This window comes from Bombina bombina, chromosome 2, assembly GCF_027579735.1.
Source record: "Bombina bombina isolate aBomBom1 chromosome 2, aBomBom1.pri, whole genome shotgun sequence".
Taxonomy (NCBI): domain Eukaryota; kingdom Metazoa; phylum Chordata; class Amphibia; order Anura; family Bombinatoridae; genus Bombina; species Bombina bombina.
Window position 1 is genome coordinate 322,847,550 of NC_069500.1, and position 25,477 is coordinate 322,873,026.

The following is a 25,477-nucleotide window of genomic DNA, read 5'->3' on the forward strand; positions in this document are numbered from 1 at the left end:
TGATAACTTTATTGAAAAAATACAATAGACAGTATAGGGAAATGGGGCATGCTGCTTAGAAGCCTGTATCTCAGGCATCTAAGCAGCTAAGACCCCCAAGGCCCACTGTTGGAAAGGTAACCGCCTAACCTTTCCAACGGTATACGTCTTGGGGATCTGAAAAAAAAAAAAAGTTATAAAAATATATTTAAAAAATAAAAAAATAAAAAACCCTCAAATCCAGCTTAGCACCCAGGTGGGAAAGTGCTTAGCACTCAAAGGGTTAAAAGACCCTTTTCTATTTCTGAGTTGATTAATACCATAGATGGTTAATCTTGTCACCCAGGAGTTGATATGTCATTAGATTGTACAAGTCTTCTAGGTTTTCCTCCTCAAAACCATTTACTAACAACCCTTTTGTGCCACATTTTATCTTCATTTTGTTTTTAATAATGTGATAATGAAGTGGTTCTAATTTCTGACCATCAAAGAGACATTGTACACTAGATTTTTCTTTGCATAAATGTTTTGTAGATGATCCATTTATATAGCCCATCTGGGAGTGTGTTTATAACAATGTATAGTTTTGCAATTTTTTTAATAACATTGTGCTGATTTTCAGACTCCAAACCAAGCCCCAAAGTGTCTGATGTATACGCTTGTTTACAGACTACTGCTGGCTCCTGTTTGTTTAATCTGTCTTTTCATATGCAGGGAAGGAGAGGGAGGAGAGGGTGTCTGTTCCCAGTCCCTTTCACTGGGTGTCCCAGACTAACCTCATCAACAGTGCTAAACTTGGAGCTTCTAAGTAAGTTTTTAAAAAAATTTATACAAGATTTTTAGATCAGTATCTGTGCATATTCTTCTTTATAGCAGTGTCTATTACATGCAGTTATATGAAAATGGTGTATACTGTCCCTATAAAGGGAAAGGAAAGTCAAAATTAAATGTGCATGATTCAGATAGAGCATGTAATTTTAAGACACTTTTAAATTCACTTCTATTTTCAAATGTGCTTCATTCTCTTAGTATCCCTTGTTAAAAAATGAATACGCACATATCATACACTAGTGGGAGCTGCTGCTAATTGGTGTCCATTTGTCTCTTGTAATTGGATAACTAGATGTGTGCAGCTAGCTGCCAGTAGTTTAATGCTGTCCCTTCAGCAATGGTTAACAAGAGAATGAAGAAAATTTGATAATGGTAAGTAAATTGCAAATTTGTTTAAAATTGTATGTTCTATTTGAATCATAAAATAAAATTTTGTGGTTTACTATCCCTTTAGTAGACTAGAAGGAGCGTTCATGTAAACCTTCTGCATGTAAAACAATTTATACATGTGAATGAGTGAGTTAATTTATTAATTCTGAATATCTAAGTTCCAACCAGAGACTAAATCCAAGGCAACACCATCAATGACCCAGTAAAAGTATCCTTCAATTTATATATATTATTGAAGCTGCTTTAACCTAGAGGACACAATTAGTTGCATTTACGTTTATTGGGCAAGAGTTAGGAACCCATAAACATAAGGTAATGATACCATATTGCCCTATTTCAGTATGGAGAAGAAAGAGTTAAACATTATTTTAAGAAGGACTGTTAGGAAACTGTTAGTGACATAGATATCTAATTATACTGTTCAGCTCAAATTGTACAATTATTTCTAACTGCGTAATTTATTTGTAACAAACTGTTTTCATATTTGTGTTATAATCTGTGTACCAGTCATACATATTTTTCCAGTAAAAGTAATAAATAAATAGCTTGGGGATACCCATATTGTTTTCCAAACAAAAACACATTTGTCTGTAAAATGGATTATTACATTTTTACTGCTGTCCTTTTTAAATTTGCATGTGTAACATTTCAAAGAGCCCAATGTGGACCCAGTACATCTTGTACAAATTAAAGCTTAATGAAGTCAAACAAACAAGTATGAATTTTAAAATGTGCTTGTTCCAACTAATCATTAAACCAAAGCCTCATTCCCTCTCATCTGATAATGAAGGTACATCACAAACTATAAAGACAAAATCATAACAACAAATTGCACTTAATCATCAAAGACTTTAAAAATTTGATTTAGAAATGTTTTTTAATTTTGACCAAACTCAGGAAACTCCTTTTAGCTAAAGTGACAATTTAATTTAAAATAATAACTGTATCACGTGCCAGAAAACTAAAAATCAACTTTATGATTGACTATGTTAGATATCAGACAATTTTTCATAAACCTATTGAGAGTATGTATTGGAAGTATACTCAGTACTGTGAAACATATCTACATTAGCAATTTCTAATGTCTTCATATTCATATAGTAACAGGGACGGCTCAAGAATAAAATGAAGCCCCTCAGCTCTTTGCACAATACAATCTAAACCCAACCAGAGTCAGTTGTCTCAGAGAATAAAATGATGCCCATCAGCTCTTTGCACAATACAATCTAAACCCAACCAGAGTCAGTGGTCTCAGAGAACATAATGACACTCTCAGCTCTCAGCTCTTTGCACAATACAATCTAAACCCAACCAGAGTCAGTTGTCTCAGAGAATAAAATGAAGCCCCTCAGCTCTTTGCACAATACAATCTAAACCCAACCAGAGTCAGTTGTCTCAGAGAATAAAATGATGCCCATCAGCTCTTTGCACAATACAATCTAAACCCAACCAGAGTCAGTTGTCTCAGAGAATAAAATGATTCCCATCAGCTCTTTGCACAATACAATCTAAACCCAACCAGAGTCAGTGGTCTCAGAGAACATAATGACACTCTCAGCTCTCAGCTCTTTGCACAATACAATCTAAACCCAACCAGAGTCAGTTGTCTCAGAGAATAAAATGACGCTACTCAGCTCTTTGCACAATACAATCTAAACCCAACCAGATTCAGTGGTCTCAGAGAACATAATGACGCTCTCAGCTCTTTGCACAATACAATCTAAACCCAACCAGAGTAAGTTTTCTCAGAGAATAAAATGACGCCCTCAGCTCTTTGCACAATACAATCTAAACCCGACCAGAGTCAGTTGTCTCAGAGAACATAATGATACCCTCAGCTCTTTGCACAATACAATCTAAACCCAAACAGAGTCAGTTGTCTCAGAGAATAAAATGATGCCCATCAGCTCTTTGCACAATACAATCTAAACCCAACCAGAGTCAGTTGTCTCAGAGAACATGATGCCCTCAGCTCTTTGTACAAATTAAAGCTTAATGAAGTCAAACAAACAAGTATGAATTTTAAAATGTGCTTGTTCCAACTAATCATTAAACCAAAGCCTCATTCCCTCTCATCTGATAATGAAGGTACATCACAAACTATAAAGACAAAATCATAACAACAAATTGCACTTAATCATCAGACTTTAAAAATTTGATTTAGAAATGTTTTGAATTTTGACCAAACTCAGGAAACAGTTGTCCCTTTTAGCTAAAGTGACAATTTAATTTAAAATAATAACTGTATCACGTGCCAGAAAACTAAAAATCAACTGTATGATTGACTATGTTAGATATCAGACAATTTTTCATAAACCTATTGAGAGTATGTATTGGAAGTATACTCAGTACTGTGAAACATATCTACATTAGCAATTTCTAATATCTTCATATTCATATAGTAATGAAGCCCCTCAGCTCTTTGCACAATACAATCTAAACCCAACCAGAGTCAGTTGTCTCAGAGAATAAAATGATGCCCATCAGCTCTTTGCACAATACAATCTAAACCCAACCAGAGTCAGTGGTCTCAGAGAACATAATGACGCTCTCAGCTCTTTGCACAATACAATCTAAACCCAACCAGAGTCAGTTGTCTCAGAGAACATAATGACGCCATCAGCTCTTTGCACAATACAATCTAAACCCAACCAGTGTCAGTTGTCTCAGAGAATAAAATGACGCTACTCTGCTCTTTGCTCAATACAATCTAAACCCAAGCAGATTCAGTGGTCTCAGAGAACATAATGACGCTCTCAGCTCTTTGCACAATACAATCTAAACCCAACCAGAGTAAGTTTTCTCAGAGAATAAAATGACGCCCTCAGCTCTTTGCACAATACAATCTAAACCCAAACAGAGTCAGTTGTCTCAGAGAATAAAATGATGCCCATCAGCTCTTTGCACAATACAATCTAAACCCAACCAGAGTCAGTTGTCTCAAAGAACATAATGACGCTCTCAGCTCTTTGCACAATACAATCTAAACCCAACCAGAGTAAGTTGTCTCAGAGAATAAAATGACGCCCTCAGCTCTTTGCACAATACAATCTAAACCCAACCAGAGTCAGTTGTCTCAGAGAACATAATGATATCCTCAGCTCTTTGCACAATACAATCTAAACCCAAACAGAGTCAGTTGTCTCAGAGAATAAAATGATGCCCATCAGCTCTTTGCACAATACAATCTAAACCCAACCAGAGTCAGTTGTCTCAGAGAACATAATGACGCCCTCAGCTCTTTGCACAATACAGTCTAAACCCAACCAGAGTCAGTTGTCTCAGAGAATAAAATGACGCCCTCAGCTCTTTGCACAATACAATCTAAACCCAACCAGAGTCAGTTGTCTCAGAGAACATGATGCCCTCAGCTCTTTGCACAATACAATCTAAACCCAACAGAGTCAGTTGTCTCAGAGAATAAAATGACGAACCTCAGCTCTTTGCACAATACAATCGAAACCCAACCAGAGTCAGTTGTCTCAGAGAATAAAATAACACCCATCAGCTCTTTGCACAATACAGTCTAAACCCAACCAGAGTCAGTTGTCTCACAGAACATAATAAGGCCCTCAGCTCTTTGCACAATACAATCTAAACCCAACAAGAGCCAATTGTCTCAGAAAATAAAATGTTGCCCCTCAGCTCTTTGCACAATACAATCTAAACCCAACCAGAGTCAGATGACATTCTAGTGGACATTAATGGCATTATGGATTCAATCAAACCATTTGAATCCACCAACAAGTATTGCAAACTACATTTGGAAGAAACCATTAGCAAATTGGACATAGACTTATCTAGCAGAAAAGTGTTGAAATATAATTGTGATATTAAAGATTATGAGTTAAATATAGTTTACTCTTGGCAACAACACAGACCCACTATGGGCAATAGACACAATAATAAAAATGGCTCAGTAAAATCTAACCAAAAGAGCTATAGACGTCAGAAAGGTTGGAGTCCCCAGCTCCTGTGTCTAATGCTTCAAATGCAGAACCCACTACAGGGGTGACTACACCTCCTAGACCAACACTAGTCACATTAGTCAAGACACCACAACAAACAAGCACTCCCAAGGAATCCAACTCGGCCCCAGCAGGGCTACCACAAAGACCAAAAAGAAATAGATGGTGTGATTAACCTTTTAAGTATGGCACTAACCCCAGCACAAATCACTTTACTTAATAAGGGTCTTTCCCTATGCACCGAGTATAAATTTTGATGTTTTTGGCACTATGATTGATATTAATCGTTTAGTACGTAAGTTCACTTTAAGAAAACATTTATCAGGTTTAGAACACAACACACCTTCTTAGATGTCTACCACACAATTGAGTAGTAATAAAGTTGGGTTACTGTTTAAGGATCAATGTGACTTTAATGATTTGATCTCATTACAAGATGCAGCTGTATGCTCAACCTCTCCAGTTCATGATTTTTCTTACAAAGACCGCTCTTATTTTTACCCAGTCCTATATCAAGATGCGGTACAGAGTGACCTTTTATCTCTAAATGACATCTTGTCACAGTCTCATACCAGAGTCAAACATAATTTATCTCACTCAGAGAGGCTAGCTTTGAAACAGCTAGAAGACAATCAAGACATTGTGGTCACCCGGGCGGATAAAGGAGGGGTGGTAGTAATCCTAAACAAAACTGACTACCGTATTGAAGCCACCTCCCAACTGGGGGACCATAATGTCTATAGCAGACTTAGTTTTGATCCCACGTTGACATTTAAAAGAAAGTTATTGTCTTTCTTGGACACAGCTATAGAAGATGGTTATCTCACTAAGGAGGTGGCTAATTATCTACTGATAAATGATCCTCTAATACCCACCTTTAGGTTAGTTCCCAAGATACACAAGACTCTCCAGAATCCAGCTGGGAAACCCATAGTGGCAAGTATGGGGTCCCTCTGTGAGAGACTGGGAGCCTGGTTGGACTCATCCCTACAACCGATCATTATGTCCCTCCCAGGTTACATAAGGGTTAGTGCCCACCTGTTACAAGAACTAGAGAATGTCAATTGGCACCCTGACTATCTATGGCTTACTATTGACATGACAGTGCTATATTCTAGCATTCCCCACAAGAAGGGCCTTGAAGCAATGGGCCATATGATTAGGAGATACACATTCTACTCTGAAGATTATACCAACTTTTTGTTCTCTACAGATAGATTCCTATTGACTCACAACTACTTTGTCTTTGAAGGGGAATTTTATCTGCAGAGATGTGGCACAGCCATGGGGGCCAAATTTGCCCCGGCCTATGCCAATCTTTACATGGGCTGGCTAGAGCACAACCGCATCTTTGCGGATGGTTTCCCCCTCAGAGACAATGTGGTTGTATATGGTCAATATATTGATCACCTGATTGTGATTTGGAATTCGGCTGGGTCACACTGTAGAATCTCTAGTAGACTTGTTGAACAATAATGATCTGAATCTTAGATTCACATACACTGCAGAACAATACACTATTCCATTTGAGATCTCCTTTTGTCTAAAGACAATGACAACAAGATCAATTCCACTATATATAGAAAATCCTAAACAAAGTGTTCCCTGCCCTTATTAATGAATCTTATTCATTATTTTTCTTATCATTTATCATTGTCCCTTTTGTTCAAATATCATCTTCTCCTTGACCCCTTGCATTTTTCCAATATTGTTTCCATATATTGTTTTATCTATCCATATTGTCATTTAGTTATGTTCTACATTTACTATTTTTTTAAACAAATTAGTTTTAGCTATCATATGAGCATCTTCTTTACCAACTTTATGCAACTTAGCCTATTTTTAGATATTTCTGCCAAACTTGGTTGGTCACATTCTATAGCTACCTGCCAATTACATCTTATCTGGCTAGTTTTTTGTCGCCAGAATTGTGTACTCAGAACAACCAATTCCTCTATGTTATTTTATTATTTTATCCATTGTTATTTTTTTTTCTATATTGCTACATACGGCCACATAATAAATATAGCGCTTTTTTCATATATTGACAAATTTTCCCTTAGCGCTTTCTATTTAATGTGACTATCCCTACAACTAACCCTTTTTCCCTTAAGTATTTGACTGTAAATTCGCTATTACAAATAGTCGAATAAGATGCATATTTGTGTTTATTTTGTCAATGTCTGAAGTCACACACTCCACTTTATATTCACTTTATATTCACGTCTGTTTCAGACATAGTGTTTGTTTTTCACGCATATTAATATTCTCATTGGCCCTGTATAAAAGTGTTCACTTAGCGAACACCTGTAGATCTCTGATAAAGCGCATCTGAGCATGCGCGAAACACGTCAGATCGATTTCACTTGTCCTGTTCAATAAAATGTGCCTTACCTGTAAAGCTTGAATAAACCACTTTTGGTTATCGATTCTGGGAGTCCTCATTCCTGTTTGTTGTTATGTTTATGGCAGAGATTCCCCTTGAGGGCCAGAATCCCACTTTGAGCACATAGCTTCATTTCCCGACAGAAGCATCACTATCAGTGTTCCCCAGACAACGCCAGCACTTACCGTACCTCTCAGACGTCATCCAGGAGGAGGAGCTATGGCACAGCGCTGCTTTGGCAATTCCCACACTGTGCCGACTTTGGCTTATACAGCAGACCTCAAAGCAGCAACAGGGAGTTCCTAGCAAGGCCAGCATACAACATAGCTCCCTTGAAGAAGACACAGAGAATACACTGCCACACAGAGCAGCCGAGCCGTTCCTCCATTTACCTGATATCTTCTAGCAGGTAATACAGCTTGCCAGTTTTGGACACTACAGTCCAGATTCAGAGGTACGTGGTATCACACATATACTACAGCAAAGGGGGATACACATTGTGTCTGCTACATAACAGTGCACAGCTCACTAAGAACTTTACTGACTTCAAATTGCACCATGATTTGTGCAGCGCCTTTGCCATTACAGCACTGTCGGGACACACTTGGGATTAGACTTTGCTCCCATTCATTTTTTAATACAATCTAAACCCAACCAGAGTCAGTTGTCTCAGAGAACTTAATGACGCCCTCAGCACTTTGCACAATACAATCTAAACCCAACCAGAGTCAGTTGTCTCAGAGAATACAATGATGCCCCTCAGCTCTTTGCACAATACAAACTAAACCCGACCAGAGTGAGTTGTCTCAGAGAATAAAATGACACCCTCAGCTCTTTGCACAATACAATCTAAACCCAACAAGAATTTGAAACAATGGGGCAGTTTGAGCTGAAAAAAAAACCTAACACCTGCAAAAAAGCAGCGTTCAGCTCCTAACGCAACCCCATTGTTTCCTATGGGGAAACACTTTCTAAGTCTGCACCTAACATGTACCACGAGTCTAAACACCCCTAACCTTACACTTATTAACCCCTAATCTGCCGCCCCCACTATCGCTGACCCCTGCATTTTATTATTAACCCCTAATCTTCCGCTCCGGACACCGCCACAACCTACATTATCCCTATGAACTCCTAATCTGCTGCCCCCAACGTCGCCGACACCTACATTATATTTATTAACCCCTAATCTGCCCCCCAACGTCGCTGCTACCTTACCTAAACTTATTAACCCCTAATCTGCCGACCGGACCTCGCCGCTACTCTAATAAATGTATTAACCCCTAAAGATAAGTCTGTCCCTAACCCTAACACCCCCCTAAGTTAAATATAATTTTAATCTAACAAAATAAATGAAATATTATTAACTAAAGTCTTCCTATTTAAAACTAAATACTTACCTGTAAAATGAACCCTAATATAGCTACAATATAACGAATAATTATATTGTAGCTATTTTAGGATTTATATTTATTTTACAGGCAACTTTGTATTTATTTTAACTAGGTACAATAGCTAGTAAATAGTTAATAACTATTTAATAGCTACCTAGTTAAAATAATAACAAAATTACCTGTAAAATAAATCGTAACCTAAGTTACAATTAAACCTAACACTACACTATCAATAAATTAATTAAATAAACTACCTACAATTACCTACAATTAAATCAACTAAACTAAATTACAAAAAAACAAACACTAAATTACAAAAAAAACAAACACGAAATTACAAAAAATAACAAAAGATTACAAGAATTTTAAACTAATTACATCTACTCTAAGCCCCCTAAAAAAAATAGTCCCCCAAAATAAAAAAATGCCCTACCCTATTCTAAAATAAAAAGTTAACAGCTCTCTTACCTTACCAGCCCTTAAAAGGGCCTTTTGCGGGGCATGCCCCAAAGAAATCAGCTCTTTTGCCTGAAAAAAAAACATACAATACCCCCCCAACATTACAACCCACCACCCACATACCCCTACTCTAACCCACCCGTCCAAAGTCTTCATCCTATCCGGCAAGAAGAGGTCCAGAAGAGGGTCCAAAGTCTTCATCCAGGCGGCATCTTCTATCTTCTTCCATCCGGAGCGGAGCGGGTCCATCTTGAAGCAGCCGACGCGGAGCCATCCTTCCACACCGACGGACTAACGACGAATGAAGGTTCCTTTAAATGACGTCATCCAAGATAGGATTCTATCAGCCAATCGGAATTAAGGTAGGAAAAATCTGATTGGCTGATTGAATCAGCCAATCAGATTCAAGTTCAATCCGATTGGCTGATTGGATCAGCCAATCAGATTGAGCTCGCATTCTATTGGCTGTTCCGATCAGCCAATAGAATGCGAGCTCAATCTGATTGGCTGATTGGATCAGCCAATCGGATTGAACTTGAATCTGATTGGCTGATTCAATCAGCCAATCAGATTTTTCCTACCTTAATTCTGATTGGCTGATAGAATCCTATCAGCCAATTGGAATTCGAGGGACGCCATCTTGGATGACGTCATTTAAAGGAACCTTCATTCGTTGTTAGTCCGTCGGTGAGGAAGGATGGCTCCGCGTCGGCTGCTTCAAGATGGACCCGCTCCGGATGGAAGAAGATAGAAGATGCCGCCTGGATGAAGACTTTGGACCCTCTTCTGGACCTCTTCTTGCTGGATAGGATGAAGACTTCGGACCCTCTTCTGGACCTCTTCTTGCCGGATAGGATGAAGACTTCAGACCCTCTTCTGGACGGATCGGTGATACCCGGCTGGGTGAATACAAGGTAGGGAGATCTTCAGGGGCTTAGTGTTAGGTTTTTTAAGGGGGTTTTTGGTGGGTTAGAGTAGGGGTATGTGGGTGGTGGGTTGTAATGTTGGGGGGGGGTATTGTATGTTTTTTTTCAGGCAAAAGAGTTGATTTCTTTGGGGCATGCCCTGCAAAAGGCCCTTTTAAGGGCTGGTAAGGTAAGAGAGCTGTTAACTTTTTATTTTAGAATAGGGTAGGGCATTTTTTTATTTTGGGGGGCTTTGTTATTTTTTTAAGGGGCTTAGAGTAGTTGTAATTAGTTTAAAATTCTTGTAATCTTTTGTTATTTTTTGTAATTTAGTTTTTTTTTTTGTAATTTAGTGTTTTTTTTTTTGTAATTTAGTTTAGTTGATTTAATTGTAGATAATTGTAGGTAGTTTATTTAATTAATTTATTGATAGTGTAGTGTAAGGTTTAATTGTAACTTAGGTTAGGATTTATTTTACAGGTAATTTTGTAATTATTTTAACTAGGTAGCTATTAAATAGTTATTAACTATTTACTAGCTATTGTACCTAGTTAAAATAAATACAAAGTTGCCTGTAAAATAAATATAAATCCTAAAATAGCTACAATATAATTATTCATTATATTGTAGCTATATTAGGGTTTATTTTACAGGTAAGTGTTTAGTTTTAAATAGGATTAATTTATTTAATAAGAAATAATTTATTTTGTTAGATTTAAATTATATTTAATTTAGGGGGTGTTAGGGTTAGGGTTAGACTTAGCTTTAGGGGTTAATGCATTTATTATAGTAGTGGTGAGGTCCGGTAGGCAGATTAGGGGTTAATACTTGAAGTTAGGTGTCGGCAATGTTAGTGAGGGCAGATTAGGGGTTAATAAAATTTATTTTGAATCACGAAAGAAAATAAATTGGGTTCAGTGTCCCTTTAATCTATATGTGAAGTGTCATCAAATTTGAAGTATGTTGTTTATTCGAATGACTTTGTCCAAGGTTAAAAGATATATATGGGATAACCATACAGTAGTCCCAATTAGACTAGTCTTTTAAAAAAACAGCCTATATCTATTTCTAAGTTTAGCTTCAGTGTTTTTAACTCGAATATCCATTTAGTCTCCCTCTTTAGGAGTTCTAATTGTGGATTTCCACCCCTCCAATTTCTGTTGTAATTTTCTATTCCCATAAATGTGAAGTGATCTAAATTGCCTTTATTACAACTTGCAAAATGCTTGGCAATGGGTAAATCTTTATTCCGATCAAGGCTAAAATTTTCTATGGACCATATATGTTCACAAATACGGTCATGGAGGGGTCTTTCGGATTCACCTATGTATTGCTTGCCACATTTGCATTGGATCAAATATATGACAAATTTATCTGAACATCTAATTGTATTGTTGATATTAAATAATTTACCAGTTATAGTAGATCTGAAATCTTTTTGTTTATGAGACTGTTTGCAAGATTTACAAGTTAAGCAAGGGAAAAAAACATTTATTTTGTTGCCATGAAGATCTTTTTGGTAATTAGCTACCTTTTTCACTCTTTTTTCAGTGGGTGCTACAATAGATTTAAGATTTTGTGCTTTCCTATAGATTACCTGGGGTTTAGCAGGTAGCCAAGAACCCAAAAGCTCATCGTTTTTTATAAGACCCCAATGTTTTTTAAAATTCTCTCTAAAAGAAATTTATTATCACTATAGCTGGTTATGAATGAGATAAATATAGTGTCTTTATTATCAATTATTTTATTTTCCTTTGGGACCCTTCCATTTTTATTAATTAATTCATTTATGTTGACCTTCCTAATCTCATCCCTAAATAGATCTATTTCTAACTCTTTATAACCCCTCTCCAAAAATATAGATTTTAATTTTTCAGATTGTAGTTCAAAATCTTCATTACTGGTACAGTTTTTCTTAATACAGAGAAACTGTCCCTTGGGAATATTGCTAATCCATCTCTGATGATGACAATTAGCGTGATTGATGTAACTATTAGCATCTACACTTTTGAAATGAGTCCTAGTGTTAAGTCTGTAATCTTCAATATATATCTCTAATTCTAAAAAGTTAATTTTGGATTTACTACTATCATATGTGAAGTTCAGGTTAACATCATTAGAGTTCATAGTTTTAACAAAAAGATCTAGAGACAAGTTGTCTCCCTGCCAGGTGAAGATAATGTCATCAATATAACTCCTATAGGTCACCAGGCCTGCTCCGAGTGGATGATTTCTTATAGACTGATGTTCCCAATGTCCCATAAAAAGATTGGCATAACTCGAAGCAAACCTGGTGCCCATAGCCGTACCTTGTTATTGCTTATAGAATGTTCCATCATAATAGAAAAAGTTATGTGATAATATAAATTAAATTGCCTCAACAATAAAATTACTCTGTTCAACTTTTAGGGACGTATCTTGCTGTAAAAAATATTGAACTGCTTTAATTCCATCTGTATGTTTAATGCAAGTATAGAGAGATGTCACATTGCAGGTGACCAGTATATAGACTTCCCGCCATGTGAATAAAATGACGCCCCTCAGCTATTTGCACAATACAATCTAAACCCAACCAGAGTAGGTTGTCTCAGAGAATAAAAGGACGCCCTCAGCTCTTTGCACAATACAATCTAAACCCAACCAGAGTCAGTTGTCTCGGAGAATAAAATGACGCCCATCAGCTCTTTACACAATACAATCTAAACCCAACCAGGGTCAGTTTTCTCAGAGAATAAAATGACACCCCTCAACTCTTTGCACAATACAATCTAAACCCAACAAGACTAAAGAACATTGGAATGTGAGAAAATGCGCTCGAGTAAGGGTGTTTTTTTCCACTTTCCACGCTCCATTGACTTATTTTGGGGAATATGTTAACGCAGTCGCAATATTCTAACTTTGCTTTTTTGTGTGCATCTGGTAAGTGCGCAAACAAAATCTTTTTACTTTCAACTTGTACCTCTATGTACCCAACGCTCAAAAAAAGCTTACCTGTAGCGGAGTTAGCATATGAGCAATAAATAGCACTCCACTCGTAATCTAGCCCTTAGTCAGGGTGCAGACTTATGCAATCAGGGTGTTGTATTTTTTTTTTAAATGGTCCTAATAATTAACTATTTGGGTGTTTTTTCTCTGGATTTTTGTTTGTTGGAAGATCACATTAAAGATGGAAAAATTCTGACAACCAGAGTCAGTTTGGAGTTTGCCAAAACTTACCTGAGGATGCCAAAATCCTTTTGGGAGAATGTGCTGTGGACAGACGAAACAAAATTACAGCTTTTTGGTAAAAACCCATCATTCTACTGTTTTCAGAAAAAAAAATTAGGCTTTTAAAGAAAAGAATACAGTCCCTACAGTCAAACATGGTGGATGTTCACTGATGTTTTGGGGTTGCTATTCTGTGGTGCAATGTAGGGCCCAGTGTCAGAAAGTTGGGTCTCCTTCAGAGGTCATGGGTCTTACAGCAGGACAATGACCCAAAGTACACGTCAAGAATCACCCAGAAATGGTTTAAGACAAAGAGCTGGAGATTACTGAACTGACCAGCAATGAGTTCAGATCTCAATCACATAGGGCACCTGTGGAGAAATCTCAAGACAGTAGTTGCGAAAAGGAACCCTTCCTATCTGAGGACCTGAAGCAGTTGGCGAAAGAAGAGTGGTCCAAAATTCAAGTAGAGAGGTGTAAGAAACTCATTGATGGTTACAGGAAGTGATTGATTTCAGTTATTTTTTCCATGAGGTGTGCTACCAAATATTAAATTGAGGGTGCCAATAATTTTGTCCAGTCCATTTTTTGGTGGAATGTGTCAGATTTGGCTTTTTTTCTCCACTTTTTTTGTGTCATACCAATACAAACAAAGGAAATAAACATGAGAATGCCTAAACATTTGTAATTGCAACAGGTTTCTGGACAAAGTCGTGCATTATCTGACAGAAATGCAGGGGAGTCACTATTTTTTACCATGAATATATATATATATATATATATATATATATATATATATATATATATATATATATATATATATATATACTGTGACAGAAAGCAAGGCCTGGTTATAAATGGAAGATATTTAAGACCAAGCATTGTACATACTATTTCTCCTTTCAGTTAAAACCCCAGGGAGAAAGTGTGTGTATTTGATTATCCCAGACAGCTGTGATGCTGTCCAGCAGCTAATCACAGGTGTGGCTAATTAGAAGTTGTGAGGGTTTAAATAGCAGCCTCACTTAGGCCTTGAGAGAGAGATATACAGCTACAGAAGCTGGTGTGTGTGTTTGTTACACTGTGTAAAAGACTTTTGTTCCTGTGAACTGTAAAAGGACATTATTTTTACAAAGCACTTGTGGAATGCTGTGAAGTGCTGGGACACATTTAAAAGTACTTAGCTTTGCTGCAGAGGAAGGATTTCTCTCTTTTGAAAATGAACTGCCTGTTTGTTATTGCTGTGAAAAATAAAGCCTTTTAAACTACAGTGGATTGTCCTGTGCTGCATTTGTGCCCTAGAAGACCGTGGTTAAAAGTGTTCCTGTCACAATACATACATATACATATTTATACATGTATATGTGTGTATCTGTATGTTAAAGGGACAGTCAACACCAGAATTTTTGTTGTTTAAAAAGATAGATAATCCCTTAATTACCAATTCCCCAGTTATGCATAACCAACACAGTTATAATTATACACGTTTTTCCTCTGTGATTACCTTGTATCTAAGCCTTAGCAGACTGACCCCTTATTTCAGTTCTTTTGACAGACTTGCAGTTTAGCCTATCAGAGCTGTCTCCATGGTAAATTCAGCTCAATGCTATCTATATGAAATACATGAACTAATGCCCAAGAGAACAAAGCAATATTGGTGATAAAAGTAAATTGGAAAGTTGTTTAAAATTACATAGCCCTATCTGAATCATGAAAGTTTTTTGGACTTGACTGTCCCTTTAAAGCCCTTTGCCTGCCTTTTTTTTTCTAACACCTGAGACCTTATAACTTTTTTGTGCAATATTTGTATGATAATTTTTATTAGATGGTGTTTTATGATTATAACTGTACTTTATAATGTATTTTAAAAGTGTTTTGTGACACTTTTTAACCGGAGCAATAAGGACACGCTAACCCAATTTGCGTTATCTTTAATTGCGCTCAAGAGATCATGTTTACTTTCAACTTGTAATACAAGCGAAAAATTTGATGTCAGCAAACACCCGTGATAAATCCCTTATCACTCACGCGTAACTGTTAGCGATCCACTCGTAATATGGCCCATAATGTTTAAATTCAAAATGTATAACATTTCACATTTATGTTCCTCATTTTACAGAAAAATTTATAAAAAACAGTTACATGCCATTAACATGCACAGAAATGTGAAATTATTAGGAGGACATTTAAGAGGTATTTCCATGTAGTAATGTATTATATATTATATTTTTTTAATTTAAATTTAACCCAAACGATTGCAAAACTTTATGCAGGTCTTAATATAAAATAGATATAGTGAATAGGATTTGGTAAATTACTGCAATGTAACTTTAAAGGGACATAAAACCCAAACATTTGCTTTCATGATTCAGATAGAACATAACATTTTAAACAACTTTCCAATTTACTTCTATTATGGCATGTTCTTCCTTTTCTTGTTATCCTTTGTTGAAAAGCAGGAAGGTACATATCTGCAGCACTATATGGCAGAAGTTTTTCAACAGACATGTGCAAGCTGCCCATATAGATATCTCTTCAACTAAGAATTACAAGAGAATGAAGCAAATTTGATCATAGAAGTAAATTAGATTTTATTTTAAATTGTATTCTCTATATAAATCATGAAAAGAAAACTTTGGGTTTCATGTCCCTTTATGTTTGAATGAAAAAAGAAAATCACAGAAAAATCCAATACAACTAAGAGCTCTTAAAGGGACACTGTACCCAAAAAATTTATTTCGTGATTCAGATTGAGGATGGAATTTTAAGCAACTTTCTAATTTACTCCTATTATCAAATTTTCTTCATTCACTTGGTATCTTTATTTGAAATGCAAGAATGTAAGTTTAGATGCCGGCCCATTTTTGGTGAACAACCTGGGTTGTCCTTGCTGATTGGTGGATAAATTCATCCACCAATAAAAAAGTGCTGTCCAGAGTACTGAAACCCCCAAAAAAAGCTTAGATGCCTTCTTTTTCAAATAATGATAGCAAGAGAACGAAGAAAAATTGATAATAGGAGTAAATTAGAAAGTTGCTTAAAATTGCATGCTCTTTCTGAATTACAAAAGAAAAAAATTGTGTACAGTGTCCCTTTAAGCATTTTATAATGATGCTTCCGTTTTCACAACTTATGTGCAAATGGGCAGAGCACAGTAACAAAAAAATGGATCTTGTTCTGCACAATTAACCTGTGTTGCTTTAAAATAATAATAATAATAATAATAAACAGTGTGCATTTGACTTACTTGGCTTCCCTTGAGACCATTTACTATTGGAAACCGTTTATTAAAGTTTAAGGTTGTATTCTTAAACTAAACTAAAAAAAACTGACCTATCCAAGTTGTGACAGAGTTGTGCTCTGGGTCAGATGAGAGGTTATAGCAGTGTAGTATGTGAGCCACAGAATAAAGCAGGCAGTATGCTCTACAAAAGGTAATGGGACATTTCCTCACATCCGTACAGAAAATCTCCAGGCCTCAAGCTGCGCCTGTTTGGAACACTCTCTCCCAGGACTGAAATTGCAAAGATTTAAACTCTGGATTTGTTTTATTATAAATATTTTAGTGAAGCTGGACAATCAGATTTAAATGTGTTATTTGGGGAATATATAGTCGGTTGATAGTGTTAAAATAAACAATGTATAGGTTGTTCCCCAACAGGGATTTCTTTCATATATTTTGTGCTCTATTAAAATACATTGCTCCCAAAGCATACAGTCATCTCTAGACTGTGCTATTCCTTAGGGATTGAAAGAAAGAAACAAACTTCTGGAAGTGAACCCAGAGTCATCATCAGTAGGGATGGGCAAATGTTTTGCAACATTCAAAAAAATGAAACAAATTTTTACACATTCGTTCATTTATTTGTACACCATTCTAACATTCGTTTAATGTAATAGTATTTCTTATACTTTCTTTTAATGTAGTATTCGATTAGAATTTTTCTAATAATTCAATTTGAATTATGCAATATTCCAATTTGAAAAATTAGAATCAGTATATTTGTAATAGTATTTCTAATGCTTTCTTTAAATGTAATTTTCAAATTATGCAATATTCAAAATAGAAACATTTAAATTAATATATTTGTATCTATTAAGTATCAATTTACTAAATTCTCTACCACATGAACTATTGCCGTGATTCTCAACAGCCGGGCCGCGGCCCACTGCCGGGCCGCGACGGCCCTGCTGGTGGGCCGCGACCCGACCGGCACTCACTCTAACTCTGACAGGCCCACTGCGGCACCACTGCGCATGTCCGCTTGTGCGCTGTTCCGCTGTGTAGCGGCGGCAGGCGGGGAGCGTGCGTGAAGGACGGGCATTCAGCGACGGGCAGCTGACAGGTTAGTAACCCACTGACACCAATGCATAATTCCATAGTTAGGGAGGCCACTGACACCAATGCATAATTAGATTAATAGGGAGGCAAATAGGGAGGCCACTGACACCAATGACTATATTTTATTATTATGAACCCACCGACACCAATGCATTTTGTTTGTTATAATTAACCCCCTGTCACATATATATATATATATATATATATATATATATATATATATATATATATATATATATATATATATATATATATATAATGTGTATATATATATATATATATATATGTATATATATGTATATGTGTATATATATATATATATAAATATATATATATATATGTGTATATATGTGTGTATATATATATATGTGTATATATATATGTATATATATGTATATATATGTATATATGTATATATATATATATATATATATATATATATATGTATGTATATATATATGTATATATGTATATATGTATATATATATATATATATATATATATATATATATGTGTATATATATATGTATATATATATATATCCATCCCACTGACACCAATTAATTATCCCACTGTACACCAATTTATATATATATACATTTTGTATGTTATAATTAACCCCCTGTCACACACATATATATATATATATATATATTCCAAAAGAAATGGTCGCACTCTCAGGTCTTTTAGTGAAAAATCGTGGTAAATTTTAATGAAACGTTTTCGGGGTATTCTTCCCCATCATCAGCATAAACATACAGTGCATCAAACAAACTTAAATAGAAGCCTATTGCTCGTTAAACATAAATCAAAAATACCTGTGTGTGAAGATTTCTCAGTGTGGTGGCGCCAAACAGTGTGTGTGTGGACCGCATGTTTGCGTTCCACTATGTGAACCGGAAGTGTTAAGTGCAGTATTGTATCCGGTATCCTCATTTCTATACAAAGCTTGTAATGTTATAATATCGATACAAACTTACTGTGTTAATAAATTACGTTACTAAAGTATATAATAGTGTTTCAAACTCTGTGCCTTTATTGACAGTGTAACTTATTCTACGTATTGTTACAATTGCGTGAATTTATTAAGCCGGTGCCTCCTGCACTGCTCATAGGCTCATATATATGTATGTGCATTGTTCCCTATTATCTAAATTACATCTCCCTTACTGTAGTGCTACTATTGTTCGTTATGATGATCTCTGTGACAGGTTCTATAGAGTTCGCTGTCATCTTCTAGTTGTCATAGGAACCATTTGTTCTGCCGGTTCTACTTGGGCGGATGGATCTATTGGTTTACCTAGTTCAGAGTTACCACTATTCTGTGGCCAGTATGCATTACCTTCATGTCTCACTATTAACATGATTTTTTGGACTTCATTCATTTACATATCACTTGTACTTGTCCTGGAATATGCTTGTTAGAGGGGCTAAAAGTATTCTCTGGCACTTATTGTATGTAGTATATGTGTATCATCTTCAGTATCGTATATGTTTTCCTAGGCTGTCTTTATAGATTATGTAATTGATGCCCTCCTATGAACCTAGATACCAGTAAGGGAAATAAAATCATCTAACCATTTAGCATGGGTAAAAATACAAAGTAAAACATAAGAAATATATAGAAACTAAAAATAAGAAATAGCAACCTAACTGCTGTTGCTACATTACACACTTAGCTCTAGTAATGTATAATTGGTATTGATTTTGTTCTAAATTATATCTATCTCTCTTGTGCCTGTATACACATTACATATATTATATACATCTTAGCTCTCTTAGTATGTATTAGAGAAAGCTATTGTTGCCCTGTTAGTCCATATAGTTACTCCGTGTCAAATTTCTATATAGTGATGTCCATCCTTAATTGAATCTTTGAGTTCATCATAGTTGGACAGTCCTAGTGCAGTGTCCCTATTTTTTGGTGTTGGCACAAACTGACCCTTGGACGTATGGGATGTCATCCTCAATTGGATGGTTGATGTCGTCTCTGTCATGGTTATATATCCATGGTTCCTAGACCTGTGTCTTTTCTGATGTTCCTGGCGGTTATTCTCTGCACGCTAAGATTGTCACCTTAGATTGGTGCAGATGGATCATCTCTGTGTGGTTGCCATGGATTTACAGGAAGCTCCATATTTTAAGTCTGCATGAGAACTTGTTGGCAATTGGCATTAATATACCGAGTGATGTTGCATTGGAGGAATCATTACCATGACTCCCCCAACGCCAGGTAGTGCACCCTGCGCTGAATGGTCTACCCCCCAAGAGGCCTGACCCTCAGTGCATTGTCACATATTACTCAAGGTGTAATTGCCATGCCCCAGTATGTGTCTCGGCTTAAATGAGCGCTTTAAAATCCGGAGGTGAGTTTAACCCTCCTGGGGCTACCGTGCCCAATCTATATATCCATTCAGCTTCTCTTCTAAGCAGGGCCTTATTTCTGTCACCACCCCTATCAAGGGGGGGGATATGATCAATCAGGATATATCTGATAGTGGACACCTGGTGTCTCATGTCGGCACAGTGTCTGGCCACCGGTTGGTCCGATCCTCCTTGTTCTAATGCCAGCCGTATTGCCCGTCTGTGGTTAGCCATCCTATCGCGGAGTGTTCCGCTCGTCTTGCCCACGTAGAACCGGGCACATGGACAGAATAATAGGTAAACTACAAATGTTGTAGTGCAGGATATTGAGTGCTTGATCTTGAATACTTTATTCGTGTGAGGATGGTGAAAGTTTTTAGTTGTTATGAGACCATTACATGTTGTGCACCCTAGGCACCTGTATGAACCTTTGATGTTAGTATGGGCAGTATCCATGTAACTTGATTTAGGGTCTGTGCGTACCAAGCTGTCCTTAAGGTTAGTTCCCCTCCGGTATGCTACCATTGGTGTCAGGTTGTGCGTGAAGGTCAATTTAGGGTCAGACTGCACTATTGGCCAGTGTTCTCTTAGTATGTTACCAGCTTGTGTGGTGTTAGGTGAAAACGTTGTTGCCATTATCAATTTGTTCAGCTTCTCTGTCAGATTCCCCTTATGTATCAGGCTGTCCTGAGAGTGTGGAAGGACTTGTTTTAGGGTACTGTCAAGTATCTGTTGCTTGTATCCCCGCTGTAAGAATTTGTCTCGCATGAGCTGTAGCTGTGAGACCCCTGTGGCTCTGTTTGAATTATTCCGCATTACTCTAGTCATCTGTGATTTGACTATCCCTTTTAATAGGGCTGGGGGGTGACAGCTTGTTGCACTTAAAGTGGAATTTTTATCAGTAGGCTTGCTGTAGAGTGTGGTGCCTAAGGAATTACCATCTATGTAAATAGTGAGGTCTAGGAATTGTATCTCTTTATGGTGGTGCGTGATCTTGAATCTCACTGGTGTAGGGGTATTATTCCATTTCATAAACCACTCTGACAGCGCCTGTTGTCCGCCACGCCACACCATGAACACATCATCGATGTATCTTGCGTAGTAAACAACCTGCGATGTGTCAGTGCTCCATAGGAATTGGTTTTCAAATTGAGACATATATATATTGGCATACGATGGGGCCATGTTGGACCCCATCGCAGTGCCTGTCAGTTGCAAATAAAAGGATGTCTCAAAGCGAAAGTAGTTCCTAGTGAGGCAGTATTCCATTAGTGTCAAAAAATAGTCAATGGGGGGTCCCTCATATAGTGTACTGTCTATGAGGTGTTGTTTAGTAGCCATGAGTCCTGTGTCATGAGGGATGATAGTGTAGAGACTGTTGACATCCAGGGTGACCAGGATGTCTCCAGTCTCCACACGCACATCCCTCATCTTCCTAATGAGGTCATTAGTGTCTGAAATGAATGATCTGACAGTCTTGACAATGGGTTGGAGGAAAATATCTATTACTTGTGCCACTGGCTGTGTAAGTGATTGTACTGCGGAGACTATGGGTCGCCCTGGTGGGTGCTGTAGGGTTTTGTGTATCTTTGGGGTGGTGTATAGTATTGGGATTCTTGGATGTGTTGTAGTGCAGTATTCAAAGAGTTGTTCCGTTAGGTATCCTTGTTCAAATCCTAGTTTAAGGATACCATCCAGTTCTTTCTTGTATTTGACCGTAGGGTCACCTGGTAACTTGCTATAAGTGTTGTTGTCAGTCAATTGCTTAAGTATGTCTTCTTTGTAATCCTCATAGTCCATCAGGACTATTGCCCCACCTTTATCCGCAGGGCGAATGACCAGAGCATGGTCATTTTGTAAGGTTTTAATAGCTGCTCTTTCAGTGTTTGTGAGGTTGTGTCTCCATTTGTTGGACTTATTATGTGTTTCCATATCTTGTGCTACTAGCCTCATAAATGTCTTGGTGCTAGCACTACTGTTTGTTGGCTCAAATGTACTGGGTTTTTTGCACTTATGGATAGGATTAGTAAGTTCTGGTGTTATTGGGGCGTTCTGAAAATATTCTTTAATTTTCATTGTGCGATTCAATTTATACAAGTCCAATTTAAGGTCCATTTCATTAGTTTTATGACTTGGTATAAACGATAGACCTTTATTGAGCATGGAGCTCTCTGCTGCTGTAAGAGCATGCCTACTAAGATTGATCACTATATCCTCCGTCTGTTGCGGCGTGTGGGTCTGTGTCTGTCCCCTTGCCCTCCTAATGTGTGGTCTAGAGTGCCTCCCCCTCCTCTGCGTGACCTCGTGGTAACCCCTAAAAAATGATGATCTGGGGTGGATTGTCCCCTATGTATATATGGGGGATGGTATGGGGGTTGCGTCTGGTATGTATTTGGTGATGTGGGTGTGTGTCTTGTGATGCTAGTGTCTGTTTCTGATGAATCAGCACCACTGGTGTCAACTGTTGTAAATTGTACTCTCCTAGGTCGAAAAGGTCTCCTAGGTCTACCCTCTCGTGGGCAAGACGAGCGGAACACTCCGCGATAGGATGGCTAACCACAGACGGGCAATACGGCTGGCATTAGAACAAGGAGGATCGGACCAACCGGTGGCCAGACACTGTGCCGACATGAGACACCAGGTGTCCACTATCAGATATATCCTGATTGATCATATCCCCCCCCTTGATAGGGGTGGTGACAGAAATAAGGCCCTGCTTAGAAGAGAAGCTGAATGGATATATAGATTGGGCACGGTAGCCCCAGGAGGGTTAAACTCACCTCCGGATTTTAAAGCGCTCATTTAAGCCGAGACACATACTGGGGCATGGCAATTACACCTTGAGTAATATGTGACAATGCACTGAGGGTCAGGCCTCTTGGGGGGTAGACCATTCAGCGCAGGGTGCACTACCTGGCGTTGGGGGAGTCATGGTAATGATTCCTCCAATGCAACATCACTCGGTATATTAATGCCAATTGCCAACAAGTTCTCATGCAGACTTAAAATATGGAGCTTCCTGTAAATCCATGGCAACCACACAGAGATGATCCATCTGCACCAATCTAAGGTGACAATCTTAGCGTGCAGAGAATAACCGCCAGGAACATCAGAAAAGACACAGGTCTAGGAACCATGGATATATAACCATGACAGAGACGACATCAACCATCCAATTGAGGATGACATCCCATACGTCCAAGGGTCAGTTTGTGCCAACACCAAAAAATAGGGACACTGCACTAGGACTGTCCAACTATGATGAACTCAAAGATTCAATTAAGGATGGACATCACTATATAGAAATTTGACACGGAGTAACTATATGGACTAACAGGGCAACAATAGCTTTCTCTAATACATACTAAGAGAGCTAAGATGTATATAATATATGTAATGTGTATACAGGCACAAGAGAGATAGATATAATTTAGAACAAAATCAATACCAATTATACATTACTAGAGCTAAGTGTGTAATGTAGCAACAGCAGTTAGGTTGCTATTTCTTATTTTTAGTTTCTATATATTTCTTATGTTTTACTAATAACTTTGTATTTTTACCCATGCTAAATGGTTAGATGATTTTATTTCCCTTACTGGTATCTAGGTTCATAGGAGGGCATCAATTACATAATCTATAAAGACAGCCTAGGAAAACATATACGATACTGAAGATGATACACATATACTACATACAATAAGTGCCAGAGAATACTTTTAGCCCCTCTAACAAGCATATTCCAGGACAAGTACAAGTGATATGTAAATGAATGAAGTCCAAAAAATCATGTTAATAGTGAGACATGAAGGTAATGCATACTGGCCACAGAATAGTGGTAACTCTGAACTAGGTAAACCAATAGATCCATCCGCCCAAGTAGAACCGGCAGAACAAATGGTTCCTATGACAACTAGAAGATGACAGCGAACTCTATAGAACCTGTCACAGAGATCATCATAACGAACAATAGTAGCACTACAGTAAGGGAGATGTAATTTAGATAATAGGGAACAATGCACATACATATATATGAGCCTATGAGCAGTGCAGGAGGCACCGGCTTAATAAATTCACGCAATTGTAACAATACGTAGAATAAGTTACACTGTCAATAAAGGCACAGAGTTTGAAACACTATTATATACTTTAGTAACGTAATTTATTAACACAGTAAGTTTGTATCGATATTATAACATTACAAGCTTTGTATAGAAATGAGGATACCGGATACAATACTGCACTTAACACTTCCGGTTCACATAGTGGAACGCAAACATGCGGTCCACACACACACTGTTTGGCGCCACCACACTGAGAAATCTTCACACACAGGTATTTTTGATTTATGTTTAACGAGCAATAGGCTTCTATTTAAGTTTGTTTGATGCACTGTATGTTTATGCTGATGATGGGGAAGAATACCCCGAAAACGTTTCATTAAAATTTACCACGATTTTTCACTAAAAGACCTGAGAGTGCGACCATTTCTTTTGGAATATTGACTGCATGTTGGCACCCGGGCAGATGACCATTGGAGGGTAACACTGTACAACTGATGGGTTTTTATATATATATATATATATATATGTGTGTAAATATATATATATATATATATATATATATATATATATATATATATATATATATATATATATATATATATATATATATATACAGTATATATATATATATATATATATATATATATATATAATTTCTTCCAAACCTACTCCAACCCACCCCCGATGCTTACCGGGCCCTGGACAGGTCCGGCTAAAATTTACTGGGCCTTGTGGTCACTTAGGTTGAGAACCACTGAACTATTGAACTTCTGAATAGTATTTGTTAAATAACAAATGATGATGTGAGTAAGTTAGAAAAAAATCAACCAAGTTTAAAACAAAAATATCAATAAGATAAAACTATATCCACAAATAATAAAATAACTTTTGTTTTAATTTACTGGTTAGCTTATACTATCTCTTTAGTATATTCTGGAAACAAATACATGTGATTTACCATTTTGACTTATACTACATTTCTCAATTCAAACAGGCAACTTTTTAAAATATTTTTATACTCTTAATAAACCTTTCATTTTAAATACACATATCACTAAATACACTTTTTAGCATTTTTTTAATGAAATTGTATAATCTCTTTCAATATGTTACATTTTTAAAGGTTTTTTTTTTTAAATATTTGAAACATAAATATTTTTAAATTAGATAGACCATGCATGCCAAATA